We start from the raw sequence: 17,638 nt of genomic DNA, 5'->3' as shown, positions 1-17,638 counted from the left end.
ATCGCAAACCAATATCAAAAATCAGGATACAAGATAGTCTCACGCTGGTATAAAGTCCCATACCTTCTGAATAAAATGAATAGATCGATCCTGGATGTTTGTTGGAGGTGCAATTCAGATACGGGGACCATGGGACACATTTTCTGGGCATGCCCGGCCTTGAGGAACTTTTGGGTGGAGGTGACAGACAACCCAGCAGCGTGTCTTCTACACTTGACCGAACAGCCTGTTCAAAAATACAAAAAAAACCTCACGATGCAACTCCTGAACGCCGCCCGGGCCTGCATTCCCACACTGTGGAGGCAGCCTCAACCCTCATCCAAGGTGCTGTAGTACTCCAAAGTCAATCATATTCTCTGGATGGAAGAATTGACCGCCACCCTTCACAACACTGAAGAGGCATTTAGTGTTACATGGAGGCCCTGGAGGTATTTTACTGGTACTCGAGACTACATTCGGGAGGTGACCAGTGCCCCTGTCCCAGAAAACGACTGAACATCTAACGTTTACCTACGTAGGCCACGTCTGCCCTGGGTGGCATTCCCCCCCTCCCTTTTTGTCTTTATTTTTCCTTTTTTCCCCGCCGCCATCCCCCCCCCCCCCCTCTCTCTCCGTCTTTGCACTCTCTTCTCCCCCCGTCCTCCCTTTTGACTATGCCTTGTCTCCTTACTAGCCTTCGGGACCCAGAAGAACCCCAGGGTTCTGGACACGACCGGCTCATATTTTACTCTGGTTCACATAGGTCATGATAAGCTGGCTCGCTGTGGTCCCAGTTGTTCTCCATGATTACATTTGTCCGAACGGAGCCGACAACATAATGAGAAGCCTACGGCACCTAGTATTCCCTGGCTGTCTCCCATCCAGGTACTAACCAGGCCCATCGCTGCTTAGCCTCCGAGATCAGATGAGATTGGGCTCTTTCAGGGTGATTTGGCCGTAGGCACTCTCTTTGGGCACTCTGAAGCCTCTTGACAAAGGCCAAGATGGTCACCTTGGGAAACAAGCTAAAAAAAAAAGGTCAAAGCCAACAACATAAAAAGAATCCTACGGCATCTGGTATTCCCAGGCGATCTCCCAATCAAGACACTAACCAGGCCAGATCCTTCTATGGCACCTGGTCTTCCCAGGCAGTCTCCCATCCAGGTACTAACCAGGCCTGACGCTGCTTAGCCTCTGAAATCAGACGAGATCGGGTGCTTTCAGGGTGATGTAGCCGTAAGCGTTCTCTTCAAGACACGCCCAACCTTCTTGAGAAACGCCGAGATGGTCGCCTTGAGAAACAAGCGAAAAAAACAGGTCAAAGCCAACAACATAAAAAGAAGCCTATGGCACCTGGTATTCCCAGGCGGTCTCCCATCCAGGTACTAACCAGGCCCGACACTGTTTAGCCTCTGAGATCAGATGAGATTGGGCGCTTTCAGGGTGATGGGGCCGTAGGTGATCTCTTTGGGCACTCTCAACTCTCTTGTTAAACGCCAAGATGGTCACCTTGGGAAACAAGCGAAAATAAACAGGTCAACGCCAACAACATAAAAAGAAGCCTACGGCACCTGGTATTCACAGATGGTCTCCCATACAGGTATTAACCAGGCCGTACACTGCTAGGCCTCCGAGATATGATCTCGGAGGCCTAGCAGTGTACGGCCTGGTTAATACCTGTATGGGAGACCATCTGTGAATACCAGGTGCCGTAGGCTTCTTTTTATGTTGTTGGCGTTGACCTGTTTATTTTCGCTTGTTTCCCAAGGTGACCATCTTGGCGTTTAACAAGAGAGTTGAGAGTGCCCAAAGAGATCACCTACGGCCCCATCACCCTGAAAGCGCCCAATCTCATCTGATCTCAGAGGCTAAACAGTGTCGGGCCTGGTTAGTACCTGGATGGGAGACCACCTGGGAATACCAGGTGCCATAGGCTTCTTTTTATGTTGTTGGCTTTGACCTGTTTTTTTCGCTTGTTTCTCAAGGCAACCATCTTGGCGTTTGTCAAGAGGGTTGGGCGTGTCTTGAAGAGAACGCTTACGGCCACATCAACCTGAAAGCACCCAATCTCGTCTGATTTCAGAGGCTAAGCAGCATCAGGCCTGGTTAGTACCTGGATGGGAGACTGCCTGGGAAGACCAGGTGCCATAGAAGGATCTGGCCTGGTTAGTGTCTTGATTGGGAGATCGCCTGGGAATACCAGATGCCGTAGGATTCTTTTTATGTTGTTGACTTTGACCTTTTTTTTTTAGCTTGTTTCCCAAGGTGACCATCTTGGCCTTTGTCAAGAGGCTTCAGAGTGCCCAAAGAGAGTGCCTACGGCCAAATCACCCTGAAAGAGCCCAATCTCATCTGATCTCGGAGGCTAAGCAGCGATGGGCCTGGTTAGTACCTGGATGGGAGACAGCCAGGGAATACTAGGTGCCGTAGGCTTCTCATTATGTTGTCGGCGTTGACCTGTTTTTTTTTCCTTGTTTCCCAAGGTGACCATCTTGGCATTTGTCAAGAGGGTTGAGAGTGCACAAAGAAATTGCCTACGGGCACAACACCCTGAAAGCGCCCAATCTCGTTTGGTCTCAGAGGCTAAGCAGGGTTGGGCCTGGTTTGTACCTGGATGGGAGACCGCCTGGGTTTTCCAGATGCCACAGGCTTCTTTTTTTTTCAAATATATAATTTTATTGATTTCCAGAGGGGTCGAAGCTCCTCAGTACATATAATAAAACATATACACAGGGCAAAGATTACCAAAGAGGCAGTACAGAAATCAAGTCATAAGACAGGTGATAACAAATAATATTCCGTTGTACATGCAACCCAAAGAAAGAAGGAGGATAATTATTAGTAGCCCCTGTCAACGTTCAGTTGGAAAGCATCGGAGCACAAGTCGACCCCTATGTCCCCCCCCCTGTAAATAGGGGGGGGGGGGACGTCCCGAGCTACTAAATAGGGAAGCTCGGGACCAAAAGGTAATAGAAGCTAAAGACATAGAGGGGTCAGAAAAGGAAAGAGAAAGAAAAAGGGAGAAAAAAGAAAAGAAAAAAAAGAAAGAGGGGGGGGGGGGGAAAGAGAAAGGCAGGGATCAGGCATAAAAGAGATTAGAGGGGAAGAACTAGCATGGACACGACGGTGGCCCCAGCCCACTCCCACTCGGGATGGTGGAGAAGGATCAGGGCGACAATAGACGCTGACCTTCGGTCGAGAATATAAATATGCACCAGATGTCCCAGGTCTTTTTAAAGACTTCTTGTTTGTGTTGCGCTGTGAGAATCACGTCCTCCAGCCTCCGCACGTCCTCCACCTTCCTCAACCAATGTGCCACAGTTGGGGGAGAGCTTTGCTTCCAATACAGAGGGATGCACGCTTTGGCCGCATTGAGAAGGTGGCAGACCAGAGATCTCTTATACTGTTTGACTGGTGTCGGGGAGTGGTGTAGTAAAAAGTAGGCCGCCTCATTTGGAACCTCATATGTCGTAAATTGCTGAGTGATGCAGCGTACCCCATCCCAAAACTCCCTCAGTCTGGAGCAGGTCCAAAAGATATGGAGTATGGTACCCTCCTCCTTATTGCAGCGCCAGCACCGGTCTGAGGAGGAAGGGAAGCATTTACTCAGACGAGAGGGGGTTAAATACCAACGGTTTAGGACCTTAAAGTTAGTCTCCTGGATTTTGGTGCAGGACGAGGATTTAAGAGCCAAGGTGACAATGCGCTGCGCTTGTGCTGTCGAAAAAGTGCATTGAAGGTCCCGCTCCCATTTGGATAGACAGGTTAGGCGGAGCGGTTCCCGAGGTGTGGATAGCAAGGCGTAAGTCTGCGAAAGAATGTGTGCCAATGGTTCCGAACCGGAGCATAAGAGCTCGAAGGGGGTTAACCGTTGCCCAAAGTCCCGTGGTCGCGGTAACGAAGAAAGGAAATGGTGTAGCTGTAGTGCTTTCCAGAAGGGGAGTCGATATGTCCCTGCCGCTGCCGAAAGGTCTGTAATAGAGGGCCAGTGTCCATCGGCCATAAATTTGGCCGCATGATCATGACCGGAGTCTCTAAGAGACGTGTAGTTCGTCCGGTCGAGACCCGGTTCGAACTTCGGGTGACCTAGAACGGGGAGTAGCAGAGACACAGGTGACAAGAGGGACGTGTGGGCAACAGCCCGATGACTCTGCGTCAACGTCACCCCAATCAAGGGGTGTGTCTTCAACATAGTCGGAAGGTCCTTGTAGCACCAGAGTGCTCCAGGCAGGGATATACGGGTTTGGGATTGTTCTAAACAAATCCAGAGCTTGGAGGTCTTATTTCTGCGCCAGTCAAGAATCCGTCCGAGATGAGAGGCTAGATAGTAGCGACGAATGTCGGGGAGTGCCAAGCCTCCCCACTGTTTGGGAAGAGTCATTTGGGAATAACGTAGTCTGGGTTTCTTAGTAGCCCACACAAATTTGGTAAAGAGAGCCTGTACCTGTTTAAAGAAGGAGGGAGGAATATGTATGGGTAACGCTTGGATGAGATAGATAAATTTGGGTAAGATGGTCATTTTGAGAAGATTGCATCTTCCGAACCAGGAATGGAGACCCCCATTCCATGATCCAAGGAGCAAACGGGTAGAGGTCAATAGGGGTGGGAAGTTAAGATCAAACGCCCGGGAGATGTCTGCAGGGATTTTCGTGCCCAGGTACGTGAGGGCCGTGGTAGTCCATTTAAGCTTAAAACTGGCCTGAAGATCCGACAAGGTTCGGGTGGGGACTGCCAACCCCATGGCCTCCGATTTAGTAAAGTTGATTTTTAGGTGAGAGAGTTTCCCAAATTTCTCAAACTCCTGCAGAAAATTCGGCAAAGACACACGGGGGTTCGTTAGGGAGAATAAAAGGTCCTCCGCATATGCAGAGATTTTATAGTGGGAGTCGCCGATCTGAAGCCCCGAGACGTCCGGATTATTGCGGATGGTACAGAGAAACGGTTCCAGGGAAATAGCAAAAAGTAGCGGGGATAGAGGGCAACCCTGTCTCGTCCCATTCCTGATAGGAAAGGGAGTCGACAGGACCCCATTGGCTTTAACTTGAGCTGAGGGGATCGAGTAAATACTGGTGATCCACTTCATCATTCTCTCGCCTAGGCCTATATGTCTGAGAACAGAGAACATGTATTGCCAATTAACCCTGTCAAATGCCTTCTCGGCATCAGTATTGACCAAAAGGCACGGGATTTTACGGGAGTTAGCAACCTGGAGCAAGTTCAAGACCTTGATAGTGTTGTCTCTTGCCTCCCTGTTGGGTATGAACCCCACCTGGTCCAGGTGTACGAGGGATTGTAGATGGTGTGCTAATCTAGAGGCAATAATTTTAGAAAACAGTTTCAAGTCCAGATTTAACAGGGAGATCGGTCTGTAACTGCCGCATTGGTGGGGATCTTTCCCCTCCTTAGGGATCAGCGATATGTGGGCTCTCAACGTGTCCCCGGGGAAGCCCGTCCCCGCGCCCAAAGCATTAAAGAAAGACACCAGGTGGGGTCCCAGAATTGGCAATAGGGTCTTATAATATTGTGCGGTGAAACCGTCCGGGCCCGGTGCCTTATCCAACTTCATTGCGGCCACAGCAGCTTGCAGTTCCTCAAAGGTGATCGGCGCTTCCAATACGGCCCGGGCTTCCGTGGACAGCGAGGGGAGTCGAGAATCTGCAATATAACCGTCTATGTGTACTTGTGTGCAATTAGAACTAGGTAGATTATAAAGACCTGAGTAAAATTCGCCGAAGGCCGTGGCAATCTGCTGTGGGGTGGAGGCCCGCTGGCCCTGCGCATCTAGCACCTGGGGGATGTAGGATGCTGATTTAATCGCTTTGACCGACTTGGCCAACATCTTCCCGCATTTATCTCCCGTTTCGTAGGACAGTCTACGCGAAAATTGTACCGCCGCTTTCGCCTTGTATTGGAGGGCTTCCGTTATTTGTGTACGAAGCGAAGTCAATTCTATTTCCAAGGGTTGAGTGGGGGTACGCTTATGGGAGGACTCCACAGAGACCAATCGAGAGAGTAGATGGGCCAAGTGAGCATTCCTCTTTCGTTTCAGAATAGCTCCATGTTTGATTAAAACCCCCCGGATGACCGCCTTATGCGCTTCCCAGAGAATCCCGGGGTCGCCGCCTGGGGTAGCGTTTTCCCGGAAAAAAAGGTCAAGTTCTTGGGAGACATCTGCGAGGATCTCAGGGACCTGCAGAAGGCTTTCGTTCAACCGCCAAAAGAGGGACCTAGGCGAAGGTTGGGCGCTAAGGGTGTAAACTAAAGAAATGGGAGCATGGTCGGACCACGTGATCTGACCCAAGGCAGTGGAACTGACTAAGTGCAGTTGATCGTGGGGGATCAGGAAAAAATCTATCCTGGAATAAACTTTATGGGGAGGGGAGTAAAAAGTATAATCCCTCTCTCCGGGGTGCTGAAGTCGCCAGACGTCTATTAGTTGAGCGTCATGTAGTGTCTGTGTTACCCGTTTCCTACAGCTTGATGGTGCAGAGGACAACCCAGAGGACGTGTCAGACGCCGGAAACAAAGGCACATTGAGATCACCTCCTAAAATTAACTGGCCTGTTTTGATTTCCATCAATTTAGAAAGGGTGTGTCGGAGGAAGGTGTCTTGACGGTCGTTAGGGGCATAAAGCGTGGCCAGCGTGAATTGCGACTCCCCTATCTGTCCTACCAAAAAAAGGAAACGCCCTGCCGGGTCACTCGTAACCGTATGGCACAGCCAAGGTAGCTTACTGGAGACCAAAATAGATACCCCCTTGGACTTAGAGAGGGGGTTAGTGGAGTGATAAACCCTGGAGTAGTGTCTGTTTTGGAGTAGGGGGAGTTTATCTGATCTAAAGTGGGTCTCTTGAATAAAGGCTATGTCCGCGTCACTTTTTTTGAGGTCATGGAGGAGCATGCGTCTCTTTTCCGGGGTATTCAAACCCTTAGCATTTAAGGAGACCACCTTGACGGAGGCCACCGCCATGTCTCAAGAATGCGATAAGAGAGGACAGAAAAGAAACCGCAGGAAGGTGATGTTAGAGACAGACAAGGAGGGAACGGGAGGGCAAGAAAAGGGAGAGAGGGGGGAAGGAAAAGAAAGGAGAAGGGGGAAGAGAAGGGGGAAGGTCAGGGGGGAGTAAAAAAAAAAAAAAAGGGGGGGGGGGGGGTTTCCACCACTCCGGGATTTCTGGAGGTGGCTGGGAGTAAACTAATAAGAAGGCCTAGCCTTCGGTAGTGTACAGCACCGAAGTACCGGGAGTACACAGTGGCCTATGCGGGGTGAGGTCAGACGGGGGACCGGTGATGAGCCCCCAGGCCTCCCCCCCAACCCGGCGCACTCAAAAAAGAAGAAGAAGAAAAGGATGACTCTGCAATTATATAGAAAATTGGACGTATAGCATATATCACATGGAGCAAAAAAGAAAAAATATGAGAGACAGTGAGGAACAATCATACATAATATCAACATTCAACAAATAACATCAACATAAATTGTAACCTATTGCGATCGTGGTCCGCGACTCATCGCTGGATGTGGCCTCCAAAGTGAGGGACCAGGATAGAACACATAACCAAACAGGAACCTGGCACCTGTCGTGCAAACCTAGGCGGCTCAATATGGGAAGGGTAAGGTGAGAGGAAAAAAAAAAAAAAAGGGGAGGGGGGGGGGTGAAGGGGGAGAACCAGGGGTGAGGAGAGAAACAGCTTGTCAATTATAGTATACATTTCCCCTCCCCCCCCAGCACCCCACCACAGCAGCATCATCACAGAACCATGGCACGGTACCCGGAACCCCCATGGGTCGGAAGAGTCTCGTGGAACTGCAGCCCTCCCGGCAAAAAATAGAACAGAGAACCTCCCTCTCCTCCTCAGACCATACCGTGCGAGAGCGTCCATTAGGCGGGTGCAGTATTAAAGAGGAATGTCCACATCCGTTCGTCTGGTAGCACAGCACTTCCAAGGCGAGGGACCGTTAACAACCGACCCCCATTGCCCAGCCGTGAAGTAAAAGCACCCCCCTCCGCCAAAACGGTGGGCAGTGGTGGTCACCAACGGGGGCAATATGCAGTGCGGGCCACCAAGCCAGGAGAGGAGAAGCCATGCAACAAGGGGACATGGGCAGGAGGGCACACAGGAGGGTCGAGGCAGGGAAACTTAACAAGCCGCGACCCTTTCTAGCCTCTGAGATCAGCGGAGATTAGGCGCTTTCAGGGTGATGTGCCCATAGGCAATCTCTTTGGGCACTCTCATCCCTCTTGAAAAATGCCAAGATAGTCACCCTGGGAAACAAGCGAAAAAAAACAGGTCAACACCAACAACATAAAAAGAAGAATACGGCACCTGGTATTCCAAGGCCGTCTCCCATTCAAGTACTAACTAGGCCCAACCCTTCTTAGCCTCTGAGATCAGAAGAGATAGGGTGCTTTCAGGGTGATGCGGCTGTAAGCGATCTCTTTAGGCACTCTCAACCCTCTTGACAAATGCCAAGATGATCACTTTGGGAAACAAGCGAAAAAAACAGGTCAACACCAACAACATAAAAATAAGCCTGTGGCATCTGGAAAACCCAGGCGGTCTCCCATCCAGGTACAAACCAGGCCCAACCCTGCTTTGCCTCTGAGACCAAACGAGATTGGGCGCTTTCAGGGTGTTGTGCTCCTAGGCAATTTCTTTGTGCACTCTCAACCCTCTTGACACATGCCAAGATGGTCACCTTGGGAAACAAGGGGGAAAAAACAGGTCAACGCCGACAACACAATGAGAAGCCTACGGCACCTGGTATTCCCAAGCTGTCTCCCATCCAGGTACTAACCAGGCCCATCGCTGCTTAGCCTCTGAGATCAGATGAGATTGGGCTCTTTCAGGGTGATTTGGCCGTAGGCACTCTCTTTGGGCACTCTGAAGCCTCTTGACAAAGGCCAAGATGGTCACCTTGGGAAACAAGCTAAAAAAAACAGGTCAAAGCCAACAACATAAAAAGAAGCCAAGAAGAAAACATATGCGTATTGGTAGGGCAATGCTATTGCGACCGAAATTGAGGGGAGGTATTGGCTTCCCGGACCCTGCTCTATATTACACAGCAACGCACATGACACCGGTGGTTGACTGGTGCCGGTGTTCTGCCATATACTGTCCGGCCATGATATAGTGTCTGCGCCGTACTGCGCATGCGCAGTACGGAGACGACGAAGCTTCGGAAAATCTCCGAAGCTGAACGGCGCCTGCACGGTGAGTGGAGGTGGTAGCCCCACCATCCAAGCGGACATAGGGTTGTGAATATTAGAGGGCCCCTCGTAGGCGAGGTTCGCTCGCCGCGCTTCGGGTTCGGCCTCGCTGCGCTCGGCTCTTTTATATTCTTACTCTGTGTCCACTTGGATAGTGGGGATAGAACCTGGACTCAGTGCGCAGGCGCCGTTCATGCTTGGCAATTTTCAGAATCTGTGTTGCTGTGTACTGCGCATGCGCAGTACACAGCGGACAATATGCGATGGGGGACCATATGTGATAAGACACCGGCGTGGGGAACTGAAGCTATGGGTCAAGCTAGAGCAGGAGATGGCGTGGGTTCCACTGGCTGGTCTGCCTTGGGCGGGGAGGCCATTGGAGCCCTGTGTGACTACTCACCCGTTAATTGGCCTCTCGCTCGCCGAGATGGATAGTATTTTCACCTTTCCCACCTGACTAACTTCCCTTCTCCTATGACCCCAATTATTGGACATCCTAGATTCCCTCCGGGCCTGTCTGACCAGGCCTTTACCAGGCAAGCCCCGAAAGGGCTTCTGAGAGCAGCCCTATTTCTTGGACCCACGGGCTTTATTCCCATGGGGACCATACTGCTAGAGCAAGTACCTGTTGCAATGGATAGCTGGAGAGCTAGACAGCTAATCCATTTCCTCAGATCACTACCTAACCATTCGTTCTTCTCTAGACAATTCCACCCCTTCGAGGAACTTTGCCTGGATGATGGCCCAATTCGTGGTTCCCTCTCTAGGTCCTACCAAATCCTGACAGACGCACAATCCTCCACGGATCCACCCTTCCTAGCTAAATGGAAAAGGGACTTACAAACTACATTCTCCAAACCACAGAAGGACAGAATACTCTTTTTCGCCCATAAGTCGTCACTCTGCAGTAAATATCAGGAGATCTCATATAAGCTGATCACACGCTGGTATCGTACACCGGTGGTGTTGGCCAAAATATTCCCCGGTCAATCTGACCGCTGCTGTCGCTGTGGGCAACAGGCTGGCACCATTCTCCAAATTTTTTGGGAATGCCCTAAATTACAAACATTCTGGCAGCCTGTCCTGAGACTCATCCACAAGATCGCTATTCCAAACGTTGGACAGCTGATGAGCTGGTGAGCCGAGGGCGTCTCTTGCTCCCTGGGAGGGGACCCCACCCTATCCACTCTACCCACGACACCCCCTTACCCCTTATTTTCCTTTTCTGCCATTTCCTTCCCCAATCTTCTCTTTCCCCTTCTCCCTCCTTTCAGTTCTACTATTTCCCTTCTTAACTCAAAAAAGGGAAAAGAAAATGGTATGTTCCGACCCCATTTGACTACTACACAATACTCTTCCCCTATCTATGGATATCTAAACTCTTCGAGGGTAGCAGGGCTAGTGTCAATCATATTTTAAGTGGTAGAGGATCCCAACGAGATGGAGCTTTAATCTCATCTTCATATGACCGCAAAGCTGTACACGTGCTATTCTCCTCGAATTTCTTACCATTGGCTCTGATATCCATGCAATATTATCGTTTGTTTGTAACTATTTGTATCACACATTCTGTGAAGTTGCCTTTGCATTGTATGTCGCATACTACTAAATAAATAAAAATGAAGCCTATGGCACCTGGTATTCCCAGGCGGTCTCCCATCCAGGTACTAACCAGGCCCGACACTGTTTAGCATTCAAGATCAGACGAGATTGGGCGCTTTCAGGGTGATGGGGCCGTAGGTGATCTCTTCGGGCACTCTCAACCCTCTTGACAAACGCCAAGATGGTCACCTTGGGAAACAAGTGAAAAAAAAAACAGGTCAAGGCCAACAACATAAAAAGAAGCCTACAGCACCTAGTATTCCCAGGTGGTCTCCAATCCAGGTACTAGCAAGGCCCAACCCTGTTTAGCTTCTGAGATCAGAGGAGATCGGGTGCTTTCAGGGTTATGTGCCCATAGGCAATCTCTTTGGGCATTCTCAACCCTCTTGACAAATGCCAAGATAGTCACCTTGAGATACAAGCGAAAAAAAACAGGTCAATGTCAACAACATAAAAAGAAGAATACGGCACCTAGTATTCCAACGCCATCTCCCATCCAGGTACTAACTAGGCCCAACCCTTCTTAGCCTCAGAGAAGAGAAGAGATAGGGCTCTTTCAGGGTGATGCTGCTGTAAGCGATCTCTTTGGGCACTCTCAACCCTCTTGACAAATGCCAAGATGGTCACCTTGGGAAACAAGCAAAAAAAAAAAAACGAATCAACGCCAACAACATAAAAAGAAGCCTACAGGTACTAACCAGGCCCGACTCTTCTTAGCCTCCAAGATCAGACGAGATTGGGTGCTTTCAGAGTGATGTGGCCATAGGCAATCTCTTCAGGCACTCTCAACCCGCTTTACTCCACGCCGTCGGCAGCGGTACGGGTGAACGAGTGGTGCTCGGACTCTTTCCCCATCACTAATGGGACGAGGCAGGGGTGCCCTCTGTCTCCCCTCATTTTTATTCTGACACTGGAACCACTTATGTGTCACATTCGGAATGACCCGAATATTACTGGCATATCCAAACCCTCGGCACACCACACCACAAAATTGCGGCGTAGGCTGACGATCTAATTTTTTCCGTCTCCAATCCACACATTTTGCTTCCCAATATACTTGCGTCTCTCCAGCGATACGGCAGCCTATCAAACTATAAAATCAATTGCGCCAAGTCAGCTGTATTGAATATATCGGTCCCGGATGGTGAGGCCAATAGGCTCCGCTCCGCTTTTCCATCTACTGGGCTGAAAAATCGATATGTTACCTGGGCGTTGACATAGCAGCGGATTTAGCGCAATTGTACCCGCTTAATTTTGTCTCTTTCCTGGATAGACTGAAATCTGATTTGGGAAACTGGCATGCTTTAACACTGACCTGGTTCGGGCGCTGTAATGCATTCAAAATGACGGCCCTCCCGCGGATCTTACACATGTTCCAGACATTACCGATCCGGTTACCCCCAATTTTTTTCAGACAACTGCAGGTGCTGCTCCGGGACTTTATTTGGGCGCGCAAACCGCCCAGAGCCCGTTTGCAATTGCTTGCCAGACCAAAGGACAAGGGGGGTCTGGGTCTCTCAGATCTCAGACAATACTACAGAGTGACTCTGCTAGCCAGAGTCGTTGATTGGCATTGTAATGGCCCACACAAGCAGTGGGTGGAGATGGAGATTGAGGATGGATCCATTCCCCTATTGACCTCCCCGTGGCTCCTGTCCTCCCTACCAAAAGACCTCAGAGGTCACCCCGTAGTGGGAGCTACGTTGGCTGTTGTGCGGAGGTTGTTCCGCTGCACACACATTGCTCCCCTGCCATCACCAATGACTCCGGTTATAGGTAATCCAGACTTCCCACCGGGATTTACCAGCAAGAAACTGCGACAGTTGACAGTGGTGGGGAAACAGCGACTGGGAGAGGTGTCGCCCTCGGGAGGGCTCCCGACCACGCAAACTGTCGCCGAGCTTTCTGACCCTCCGCTTGACTTGTTTAGTGCTTATCAACTTCGTCACTTTCTTCTGGCCATACAAAGGGCCCCCTACACTCCTAGAGACCTGACACCCTATGAATCCATCTGTCACAAAAGGGAACCTGTGCGACACACCCTCTCCCTCCTGTACAACCTATTGAGTAGTCAGGAGGAGGAGTCGACCCCCACCATTTATCCACAAATGGGAGAGGGACTTAGGCATCACATTTACCCCACAACAGATAGGGAAGATCCTGACCTTAGTACATAAAGCTTCTATCGCAAACCAATATCAAGAATCAGGATACAAGATAGTCTCACGCTGGTATAGAGTCCCATACCTTCTGAATAAAATGGATAGATCGATCCCGGATGTTTGTTGGAGGTGAAATTCAGATACGGGGATCATGGGATGCCTTTTCTGGGCATGCCCGGCCTTGAGGAACTTTTGGGTTCCCAGCAGCGTGCCTTCTACACTTGACCGAACAGCCTGTTCGAAAATACAAAAAAACCCTCACGATGCAACTCCTGAATGCCTCCCGGGCCTGCATTCCCGCACTGTGGAGGCAGCCTCAGCCCCCATCCAAGGTGCTGTGGTATTCCAAAGTTAATCATATTCTCCGGATGGAAGAATTGACCGCCACCCTTCACAACACTGAAGAGGCATTTAGTGTTACATGGAGGCCCTGCAGGTATTTTACTGGTACTCGAGACTACGTTCGGGAGGTGAGCAGTGCCTCTGTCCCAGAAAACGACTGAACATCTAATGTTTACCTACGTAGGCCATGTCTGCCCTGGGTGGCATTCCCCCCTCCCTTTTTGTCTTTATTTTTCTTTTTTTTCCCGCCGCCATCCCTCCACCTCCTCTCTCTCCGTCTTTGCACTCTCTTCTTCCCCCGTCCTCCCTTTTGACTATGCCTTGTCTCCTTACTAGCCTTCGGGACCCAGAAGAACCCCAGGGTTCTGGACATGACCGGCTCATATTTTACTCTGGTTCACGTAGGTCATGATAAGCTGGCTCGCTGTGGTCCCAGTTGTTCTCCATGATTACATTTGTCTGAACGGAGCTGCACTACTCCGTTACTCAGTACTTCTGTACTACATGTCGGAGGTGGGGTTTCTCTCTTTTCTGCATGAAACTGTAGGACTCCCCTCTGAGAACCCAGAGTTATTTGGCTGCCTATTTTTTGTTACAATGTAATTGTGACCCTGGGTCATGCTGTATGGTTGACTGTTATATTTATGTTGTTCTACTTAATAAAAGAATAATTTAAAAAAAAAATAAGTCAATGCCAACAACTTAAAACTAAAGCTTATGGCATCGAGAAATCCCAGGCGGTCTCCCATCCAGGTACTAACCAGGTCCCAAACCTGCTTAGCCTCTGAGATCAAATGCACGCTCAACCCTCTTGACAAACGCCAAGGTGGTCATCTTGGGAAACAGACAAAAAAAACAAGTCAACGCCAACAACATAAAAAGAAGCCTGCGGCATTTGGAAAACCCAGGCGGTCTCCCATCCAGGTACAAACCAGGTCCAACCCTGCTTAGCCTCTGAGACCAAACGAGATTGGGCGCTTTCAGGGTGTTGTGCCCATAGGCAATTTCTTTGTGCACTCTCAACCCTCTTGACAAATGCCAAGATGGTCACCTTGGGAAACAAGGGAAAAAAAACAGGTCAAAGCCAACAACATAAAAAGAATCCTACGGCATCCGGTATTCCCAGGCGATCTCCCAATCAAGACACTAACCAGGCCAGATCCTTCTATGTCACCTGGTCTTCCCAGGCAGTCTCCCATCCAGGTACTAACCAGGCCTGACGCTGCTAAGCCTCTGAAATCAGACGAGATCGGGTGCTTTCAGGGTGATGTGGCCGTAAGCGTTCTCTTCAAGACACGCCCAACCCTCTTGACAAACGCCAAGATGGTCGCCTTGAGAAACAAGCGAAATAAACAGTTCAAAGCCAACAACATAAAAAGAAGCCTATGGCACCTGGTATTTCCAGGCGGTCTCCCATCCAGGTACTAACCAGGCCCGACACTGTTTAGCCTCTGAGATCAGATGAGATTGGGCGCTTTCAGGGTGATGGGGCCGTAGGTGATCTCTTTGGGCACTCTCAACCCTCTTGTTAAATGCCAAGATGGTCACCTTGGTAAACAAGCAAAATAAACAGGTAAACGCCAACAACATAAAAAGAAGCCTACTTCTGTTTAAAACTGTTTGCCTGCCGCCCGCCGCCCCCCCATTACAGGGAGGCAGCCGGCGCCCGGCAACGCGCCCAATCCTGGGCTATTACCCAATACGGGTAGTCCTACGTGGGGAACGTAACTGGACATGGACAACCCGGAAAACCCCGCCCCTCACTTTCTCCCCACGCTTTCTTATTAGTTACTTGGTACAACATTGTTTGTCTGCTGCAACTAGGGACCTTGCAGTCTAGCATCCGCAGTCCCACTTGTGGGAAGTTGGATGCTCTTTGTGTTACGCTGGTAGGCTTAGAACATACTCGGTTATCTTTTTTTTTTGTTTGTGAGCTGTGAAGAGCTTTTATGTCATTGACCGTGTACCATAACCTCTGCAATCCCTGTCCTATTTTGCACTTGATGATATATGTGCCAAGCTTTCTGTTATTATCTCTTTGATACCTGTCTTTTCTTTTCATTTAATAAACATATATTAAACAAAAAAAAAAAAAGTCCACTGAAGCCCACACACGAGCGGATTGTCCGCTGAAATGTGTTTCGACGGACTAAGTACGCCATACAGTCTGCTCGTGTGTACGCGGCATACGGCATCCAGTATTCCCAGGCGATCTCCCAATCAAGACACTAACCGGACCAGATCCTTCTATGGCACCTGGTCTTCCCAGGCAGTCTCCCATCCAGGTACTAACCAGGCCTGACGCTGCTTAGCCTCTGAATTCAGACAAGATCGGGTGCTTTCAGGTTGATGTGGCCGTAAGCGTTCTCTTCAAGGCACGCCCAACCCTCTTAAAAAAACGCCAAGATGGTCACCTTGAGAAACAAGCAAGAAAAACAGGTCAAAGCCAACAACATAAAAAGAAGCCTATGGGCTTACAGCGGACCTTAAAAGATGGGACCCACTAGCTCTGTCATGGTTCGGACGCTGTAATGTGTTGAAGATGAACGCGATGCCACGACTTCTGTATCTACTACAAGCCTTACCTATCAAAATACCCCAGACTTTCTTTCATGCGGTTCGCTCAATCTTTATCAAGTTCCTCTGGCGCAGAAAACATATGCGTATTGGTAGGGCAATGCTATTGCGACCGAAATTGCGGGGAGGTATTGGCTTCCCGAACCCTGCTCTATATTACACAACGATGCACATGACACCGGGGGTTGACTGGTGCCGGTGTTCTGCCATATACTGTCCGGCCATGATATAGTGTCCACGCCGTACTGCGCATGCGCAGTACGGAGCAGACGAAGCTTCGGAAAATCTCCGAAGCTGAACGGCGCCTGCGCGGTGAGTGGAGGTGGTAGCCCCACCATCCAAGCGGACATAGGGTTGTGAATATTAGAGGGCCCCTCGCAGGCGAGCTTCGCTCGCCACGCTTCGGGCTCGGCCTCGCTGCGCTCGGCTCTTTTATATTCTTACTCTATGTCCACTTGGATAGTGGGGATAGAACCTGGACTCAGTGCGCAGGCGCCGTTCATGCTTGGCAATTTTCGGAATCTGTGTTGCTGTGTACTGCGCATGCGCAGTACACAGCGGACACTATCCGATGGGGGACCATATGTGATAAGACACCGGCATAGGGAACTGAAGCTATGGGTCAAGCTAGAGCAGGAGATGGCGCGGGTTCCACTGGCTGGTCTGCCTTGGGCGGGGAGGCCATTGGAGCCCTGTGTGACTACTCACCCGTTAATTGGCCCCTCGCTCGCCGAGATGGATAGTTTTTTTCACCTTTCCCACCTGACTAACTTCCCTTCTCCTATGACCCCAATTATTGGACATCCTAGATTCCCTCCGGGCCTGTCTGACCAGGCCTTTACCAGGCAAGCCCCGAAAGGGCTTCTGAGAGCAGCCCTATTTCTTGGACCCACGGGCTTGATTCCCATGGGGACCATACTGCTAGAGCAAGTACCTGTTGCATTGGATAGCTGGAGAGCTAGACAGCTAATCCATTTCCTCGGATCACTACCTAACCATTCGTTCTTCTCTAGACAATTCCACCCCTTCAAGGAACTTTGCCTGGATGATGGCCCAATTCGTGGTTCCCTCTCTAGGTCCTACCAAATCCTGACAGACGCACAATCCTCCACGGATCCACCCTTCCTAGCTAAATGGAAAAGGGACTTACAAACTACATTCTCCAAACCACAGAAGGACAGAATACTCTTTTTCGCCCATAAGTCGTCACTCTGCAGTAAATATCAGGAGATCTCATATAAGCTGATCACACGCTGGTATCGTACACCGGTGGTGTTGGCCAAAATATTCCCCGGTCAATCTGACCGCTGCTGTCGCTGTGGGCAACAGGCTGGCACCATTCTCCACATTTTCTGGGAATGCCCTAAATTACAAACATTCTGGCAGCCTGTCCTGAGACTCATCCACAAGTTCACAGAGATTTCCTTAGCCAATGATCCCGCAGCAGTTCTTCTCACTCTAACTCCTATGTCGAGAAAGCGTTATCATAAGTCCTTACTTAAACATCTCCTCAATGCAGCTAGGGCCTGCATCCCAAGTCAGTGGAAAGAGCAATCTGCTCCAATGGTGACCCAGTGGTTCGCAAGGGTAAATGATATTGAACGAATGGAAGACCTGACTGCCACAATGAGGGATAAAACGGAGGAGCATGGGAACAGATGGTTCTACTGGACCCAGTTTCGCTTTTCGGAAGAATACCTCCGCGAGACATAGTAAGCTCATGGTGATCATTGGAGATCGCTGTTCCAAACGTTGGACAGCTGA

General features: G+C 50.0%; 9 pseudogenes; 2 read left to right on the top strand and 7 right to left on the bottom strand.

Annotated features, from left to right (window-relative positions):
- Positions 1–823: 823 nt before the first annotated feature.
- LOC143931052 (5S ribosomal RNA) lies at positions 824–942 on the bottom strand (annotated as a pseudogene).
- A 160-nt stretch (positions 943–1,102) lies between these two features.
- On the bottom strand, positions 1,103–1,221 carry LOC143932020 (5S ribosomal RNA; annotated as a pseudogene).
- Positions 1,222–1,320: 99 nt separating this feature from the next.
- On the bottom strand, positions 1,321–1,439 carry LOC143932606 (5S ribosomal RNA; annotated as a pseudogene).
- Positions 1,440–1,796: 357 nt separating this feature from the next.
- Positions 1,797–1,915, top strand: LOC143932580 (5S ribosomal RNA; annotated as a pseudogene).
- Positions 1,916–2,293: 378 nt separating this feature from the next.
- On the top strand, positions 2,294–2,412 carry LOC143931049 (5S ribosomal RNA; annotated as a pseudogene).
- A 6,318-nt stretch (positions 2,413–8,730) lies between these two features.
- LOC143931056 (5S ribosomal RNA) lies at positions 8,731–8,849 on the bottom strand (annotated as a pseudogene).
- A 1,965-nt stretch (positions 8,850–10,814) lies between these two features.
- On the bottom strand, positions 10,815–10,933 carry LOC143932284 (5S ribosomal RNA; annotated as a pseudogene).
- A 101-nt stretch (positions 10,934–11,034) lies between these two features.
- LOC143931086 (5S ribosomal RNA) lies at positions 11,035–11,153 on the bottom strand (annotated as a pseudogene).
- Positions 11,154–14,677: 3,524 nt separating this feature from the next.
- On the bottom strand, positions 14,678–14,796 carry LOC143931342 (5S ribosomal RNA; annotated as a pseudogene).
- Positions 14,797–17,638: the final 2,842 nt, after the last annotated feature.

The sequence above is a fragment of the Lithobates pipiens genome, unplaced genomic scaffold, assembly GCF_037356315.1.
Source record: "Lithobates pipiens isolate NorthernLeopardFrog02 unplaced genomic scaffold, aLitPip1_a1.2 Scaffold_25, whole genome shotgun sequence".
NCBI classification, from domain to species: domain Eukaryota; kingdom Metazoa; phylum Chordata; class Amphibia; order Anura; family Ranidae; genus Lithobates; species Lithobates pipiens.
This window is presented reverse-complemented; position numbering and strand designations above follow the sequence as displayed.